The following is a 7137-nucleotide window of genomic DNA, read 5'->3' on the forward strand; positions in this document are numbered from 1 at the left end:
CAAATCTAAGAATCTTTAAACCTCATTTTCTGTACCAAGTGCAAGTGAGTAATTCTAGTTTAAATAAATATAAGTTATTTTAAAAATGGTCATGCAAATGGTGTGTTAATTGAATAATCCAAACGATAAATAACAATTAAAATAAACCAATATTTGCTTGTGTCCCTAACTCCGAGAAGTTAGACTGAATAAATGCGGTTTCAATCACCCATAGCCATGGATGGATGGTTAACCAATAGATCTATAATTATGCTTGACTTTGATTGACTAACTTAACTACCACATAAAATCTCAATAAACAAATAAACACGTAACATATAGTTTAAACAATGAATTTGCATGCTTGATTTGCTGAATAAAATAAATTTTAGATCTAAGACACAGGGATACACCTCAAAAATATTTTAAAGTAAAAAAAGGGGAGAATTTACTCACTGCTTGCGAAGATAATCCACAAGAAATACCGTAACTTAACAATAGGATAATCCAAAAATATCACCCTAATATTCATAGTAACAAATACTAAACATTTGGAGTTGACAAAGCAATATTAAAGATTACTAGGGCTTGAGTTCTAGGATTTGACCTTTTGTAAAATAGAGAATTTAAACAAAATATATGAATATAATTAAGTTATTATTTCAATAAGGCAAGAAATTAAAATTTCTTATGTAGAAAATATTTTCTAGAATAATGACTAAGTTGATATTCAAACTAACGTTAAAGAAATATTTAGATATTTATTCTTATATACCAATAAATATCTAATGAATTTCTATGATATTAATAATTAAGTATTATACTAATTAGTTTTTAACTCCCTGTCAATTTTATGATGGGCATATATACATTTATAATAAATGTTTTTATGTGAAATAAATAAAATAAATTTTGATTTAATATTTTTGTATTTCTAACAATAAATCTAGCTTTTATAATTTACTTTATCCTCTCACTATGAAACAAATTCCAATTTAAATATGAATTTTGTTATAATAAAACTATAAGTTAATTGTGTACTTCAAAATAATTATTTGTGATATCATATCTTGTTTAATTTGAATTTTATTATGATTTTTTAAATTAGTATAACATGTATAATTACAGAATAAATCCATATAATGTCTAAAAATTCCCAAAATTTCCAAAAATTAATCTAACGTGTTAATGATCAGATTGATAACTTCAATTTTACAAAAACATCTTTCTAGATTAAAAACCCTAAATTGGAACCCCTGAGAACTCTAATTTCACAACAAATCAAATTCAAATTCGTTTGCCCCATATCACATAAATGGATAGAGGGCTTTTGTAGAGCATGAAAAACTAAGCGAAATGGAATCAAGAATCACCTGATTTGGTTGAGAATTGAGGGAGAAATCGATTGGAGAAGTTTCAAGCCCTAACTTTGTTCTTGGATCAAATAAGTGAGTTAGAATGGATTGTATATGGAATTGATTGTGGGAAAACTCGTAAAAAGGTGTGAGGGTTCAATTAGTATCAGTTTTATAGCCCTAAATTGACGAATTGGACCATGACCGATCGTGTTCTTGAAAGTGCTTTGATGCACTACTAGAAAACTGTTACTATTCCTACCAAAATTTCCTACGCATTTCCTACGAACGAAAATGGCGACAATTTTCCTACGATATTCCGACGAACAAGAAAAGGTCTTAGTTTTGTGACAAAAAAAGCTACAAAAAGCGACAAATTGGTTTGTGTAGGAAAAGTGTCGGAACTTTCCGACGGATTTCCCACAAAATTCATTTTCATTTTAAGCATTAGTCGGAAATTTGTAGGAATTGGTATGCGTAGGAAATGTGTCGGCAATTTCTAACGGAATTCCTACGAAATTCGTTTTCATTTTAATCATTAGTAGGAAATGCGTAGGAATCCAATTTATCATAAAAAATATTCATAATAAATAAAATTAACGATATTAAAATATAAAGTTTTATTATTTAATAAAAATATATGTTATCTCTAAATTAATTCCGTAGGAAGTGTGTTGGAAATTCCGACAGATTACTCACGGAATGGATAATTTTTTTTGTAATACACATATATGTTATTTTTAAAACGATTATATATATATATATATATATATATATATATATATATATCCGTAGGAAATGTGTAGGAAAATACTGACGCAATTCCTACATTCTTTTCATTTTAATCATTAGTAAGAAATGCGTAGGAATACAATTTATCATAAAAAAATATTCATAATAAATAAAATTAACGATATTAAAATATAAAGTTTTATTATTTAATAAAAATATATGTATGACTTGTAATTCTCTGTTACGATATAATAACACTTAGTACTACGTGATGTAACCCTTCAACATCGAATGCTAGATAATAATAACCTTAACGATCCATTAAGATATATCAAGGCTTAACACAGTCTATTAGGGCATGTATGACTTCTAATTTTTCGTTACAATATAATATCACTCAGTACAACGTGATGTAGCTCTTCAACATCGAATGCTACATAATAAAGGCCTTAACGAGCCATTAAGATATATCAAGGCTTAACACGGTCTATTAGGGCATGTATGACTTGTAATTGTTCGTTACAATATAATACCACTCAATACAACGTGATGTAATCCTCTAACATCAGATGTTACATACTAAAGGTTTTAATGGGCCATGAAGATATATCAAGGCCCACACATCGTTTAAGATATATCACTCGATACAACATGATGTAACCCTTCAACATCCATCGTTTCAGGCGTGTTCTCTTTTACCCTCTGATCATATCATCTAATTAGTAATTATTCATGGGTGAAAGGTGGTTGTTCTGGTGGGTTAGGGGCGGCAATTGGCGAAGGGTGGTTGCGACGGCGCTGGGTGGTGGGTGAAGGGTGGTTGTGGTTGTGGGTTGATGGCGGTGGTGGGTGAAGGGTGGTTGTGGTTGTGGGTTGATGGCGGTGGTGGGTGAAGGGTGGTTGTGGTGGTTAGGGGCGATGGTGGGTGAAGGGTGGTTGCAGCGGTGCTGGATGGTGGGTGAAGGTTGGTTGTAGTGGTGGGTTAGGGTCGGTGGTTGGTGAAGGGTTGTTGCGGCGGCGCTAAGTGGTGGGTGAAGGGTGGTTGCGGTGGTGCTAAGTGGTGGGTTAAGGGTGGCGATGGGTGAAGGGTGGTTGTGGGAGGTGGGTGGGTGACAGGTGACTTTCAGGTGATGGAGGTGGTGGGTGAAGCCGAGAGAGAGAGAGAGAGAGAGAGAGAGAGAGAGAGAGAGAGAGAGAGAGAGAGAGAGAGAGAGAGAGAGTTTATGGTGGGGGTAGTGCTAGAGAGAGCGTAGGAGAGACAGAGCGCTATAATATAATAAAAATAATAATAATAATTTTTATAAATATTTTGTTATCTTTTTTAAATAATATTAAATAAATGGGTAAAAAGACTAAAATACCCTTGTGTAATTTGATTTAACCAAAAAATCTAACTGGATTAGGGTTAAAGGATATGACGTGCAGAATTTTGAAACGTTAAGGACAAACTAGTTAATTTTGAAGTCGAAGGACACCGCCTTCAATTTGGTACATACATAAAGGACAAAACTTGTAATGTACTCTAAAATTTATATGCAACTTTTAATTTTGAAAGGTTACATAATTCAATGAAAACAACAAAAAGATATAGAAAGTAGTGGTGTGAATTTCTGACATGACATGAACCTAACATGAAATTCATGGACTTGGATTTAGTCTAAACGTGACGGATGGGTCGGGTTAGTTTCTGGTTGAACACTTGAACATGCGAACCTGTTTAGGTAAATGGGTCAGATTCGTGTCAACCCAAGAAGGGTTGACCCGTTTATATGTCATAAATTAAGTTGGTTGGATATTATATGCCATAATTTATAACTAATAAAGAAAAACCGACATAAAATCTTATAACTAAAATGTAATTGTTTTTATACATTTGTATTTTTCGTCTTAAATTCTAGTTTTAAAATATAATATGCAAAAAAATTCATGTGTTAAACGGGTTATGTTTGAGTCATCCGTAAATATTAAAGTCGTGTTCGGGTTCATATGTCCGAGTTTAGGTATGGGTTCATGTAGAATTTTTAGTTTAGGCCGGGTTAGACTCGTCAATCTGTAAACATGAATCGTTTATCACCATTGAATTTTTTTATTTGTAAATCGAAAACCAACCTAAATTCCAAACCTTTTCTCTTGAAGAAGTTTTTTTTTATATATTTTACTGTACGTATAACTTTAAAAATATTATAAAAAATTTTTTGTATCCTACCAAAATGAAATTTCACATATTTCAAAATCCCTCCAAACTCAAAACTCAAAACTTATCCCGCCCAAAGTTTTGGCTAAGCTTTTTGAAACAACTTATTGACTTATTGGCTTTTTGAAAAGGTATAAGCTCTAAAATGGTGTTTGGCAATAAGGTTGTATGTTAGGAGGAAAAGTGACTTTTCCAAAAAGTCACTCTATCCTGACTTTTCAAAAAGCCAATCCTGACTTTTCAAAAAGCCAATAAGTCAATAAGCACTTTTCAAAAAGCTTAGCAAAACATGCCCCTAAAATCAGTTTTCCCCCAAATTCCCTCTCTTTCCAGCCCTAGCCCACAAAATCCCTCATCCACTTGAAGGCATGAAGGCATGAAGCCCCTCGTCTCTGGTCTTTGTATGCGCCACCACCAGCAACGCAACCAACGCGAACTAAGTATCCCTTCTATCTCTAATAGTTTTATGACATGATTCTGAACCGGAAGTTAAGAACCAGAGAGCAGTGCTTGTAGAAGAAAATGAAGGGCCACGACATGAGAGGTCTTTTTCGGTAATCTTTACTGAAATCTATTTGAATATTTAAGATTCCATGTATGAAGAAAGTTAAATTCTATAACTGATGGAATAGGATTTATAATCATTTTAATTACTAAAGTTGGTTTTGGATGGAACTAATTCCATTTCTGAATTTCTAATTCTAGTTGCAGGGAATTGGAGTGATATGCCATTCATTAAGATGCCCTATTTTTTTGAGGTACATTAGCTTATATAGTTTTGAAATTATCCAAAATTAGTGATCTTTAGTTATTTAATTCTCATTGATATTCATATTGAATATACGAAAATACTGAGTTGTGCTATCATGGAGATGGTAATCTCTAGAATATTAATTTCATGATTATATAACAGGTTAGCATATCACCTTAGGGTAGGGATGGTATTAATGGGATATTTTTACACCTTAGGGTAGGGATGGTATCGGTTACTGTATCGTACCCCTTAGTACCAAAACTGAATATGTATAAATCTTAACACCGAATACCATATCCTATAAGCACATTCTGGAATGGTATGGTACCGGTATTGGTAATAGTATTTTGGTATTGTCCATGTTAGGACCGCATCTAGATTTTACTAAGGACATTCAACAAATGAAACAAAAAGTCAAACATATTCAAGTTGGTGTGTCATTTTTCTAGATCTTGCTGATGGTTATTACCCAGGATTCTGTGGAACAACTAGCGGAGAAGATTGGAGACTGAAAGCTTAACAGGTGATTAGTTTGACAACCTTATTTTTTAAATTAATCTTGTCACTTTTTATTGATTAGTTCAATGGATACTAGATGTATCAAATGTATTTGACTTATATCGATAAGTCCATGTGTTACATGTTTTGGATTGTAATTTGAGGTCTTCTTGTAGGTACAGAGTAAAAAAGTTTCTTCGTGTTATTATCTTATGTTGTATTCTTCAAGCGCTTGTGAACAAGAAAGCAAATGACCTTATAAATGGGATTATGCACACAAGAGAGATTACGGATAATGATATATAGATTTTGTTGAAGACGTTGATGTTGATTTTTTTTTCAAGAGTTAGGTATTCCATTAGAGTAGCTTTATTAATAAATTTTGGAATTGTATGTAGTTTATTTATGAAATTTAATATAGTTTGTTATACATTTAGCAAAGAATTGTAATTTGACCGGTTATTCCAAATTGAATGTGTATTCATTGATTTGAAAAAGGTTCAAATTGCTGTATATATATTGGCTTGATATGGACAGGTTTGGAATTGACAAAAGACGAGGTTCATTTGTTTAAGACAGGGTCTAGTTTGAACCACGTCTAATAAAACCCCATATTAAGACGTGTCTTTTTAAAATGGGGTTAGAAACCTTGTCTTAAAGCCTAAATCACCCCGTTTAAGGTTCCATTTTGTAGTAGTGTGTATCCTGTAGGAAATGGGTAGGAAAAACACGAAACAAGTTTAGTCACATTCTGTTGGAATTGTGTAGGAAAAAAATATAATTCCGTAGGAAATACGTAGGAAAAAAGAATACATTCTGTTGGAATTGTGTAGGAAAAGAAACTAATTTAATAGGAAATGCGTAGGAAAAAAGAATAGATTTCGTTGGAATTGCGTATGAAAAAAAAAATTTCGTAGGAACTGTGTAGGAAAAACGATTAAATTTCGTTGAAATTGTGTAGGAAGAAAAAAAAATTCGTAAGAATTATGTAAGAAAATTATAAAAATTATATAATAAAAGTAAATATAATTAATTTAAACATAAAGTTTAAAAAATGAAATATTCCGTGGGAAATACGTTGGAAAATTAAGAAAATTAATTCCGTGAGAAATGTGTAGGAGAATTCTAACGAAACATTTGTGTGGGAAATGGGTAGGAGAATTTGTAGGAAATGCGTCAGAAAGAAATTACCCACGAGCAAAATTCCTACAACCTGTTTTCGTGGGAAATCCGTGGGTAAACGCAGTTACCCACGGAAATTAACGTGGGAATAGCAGCAGTTTTCTAGTAGTGATGGTGAATAAATTTCGAGTTAATTAGATCATGTAGGGAGTGTAATGGAACGATTAGATGGTGTACGTTTGGTTTCTCCATAATCCCAATTCGTTTATGACTGATTAGAAGTTAAAACGTTGCATAAATATGGAGTGGGAGGCGGGCCAGGTTAGACACGGTTCTGGTCGCGGTCGGGTGAGGAAAAAGAGGGAGAGAGAGAGAGAGAGAGCGCGTAGGGGAGGGGGTAGGGCGAGTTGGCATGGGGCACGTGTAGTGCGGGTGTGGGTTTGGATTTTAACATTTTTGGCCCCTTAAACTCCTAAATATACTAACGTAACATTAAAACTTCG

The 7137-nt window shown here is 32.9% G+C and overlaps 1 long non-coding RNA gene across 2 annotated transcripts; it reads left to right on the forward strand.

Annotated features, from left to right (window-relative positions):
• The first annotated feature begins 4557 nt into the window (after positions 1-4557).
• LOC110898771 lies at positions 4558-6009 on the forward strand. Of its 2 annotated transcripts, none has more exons than XR_002569613.2 (4): positions 4558-4814; positions 4966-5018; positions 5464-5537; positions 5689-6009. It is a non-coding gene; the product is annotated as an uncharacterized LOC110898771 (long non-coding RNA). The 2 variants fall into 2 exon arrangements; XR_002569614.2 differs by having other exon boundaries at positions 5488-5537; positions 5689-5989.
• The last annotated feature ends 1128 nt before the right edge of the window (positions 6010-7137 follow it).

Source organism: Helianthus annuus, chromosome 13, assembly GCF_002127325.2.
Source record: "Helianthus annuus cultivar XRQ/B chromosome 13, HanXRQr2.0-SUNRISE, whole genome shotgun sequence".
Classification (NCBI taxonomy): Eukaryota; Viridiplantae; Streptophyta; class Magnoliopsida; order Asterales; family Asteraceae; genus Helianthus; species Helianthus annuus.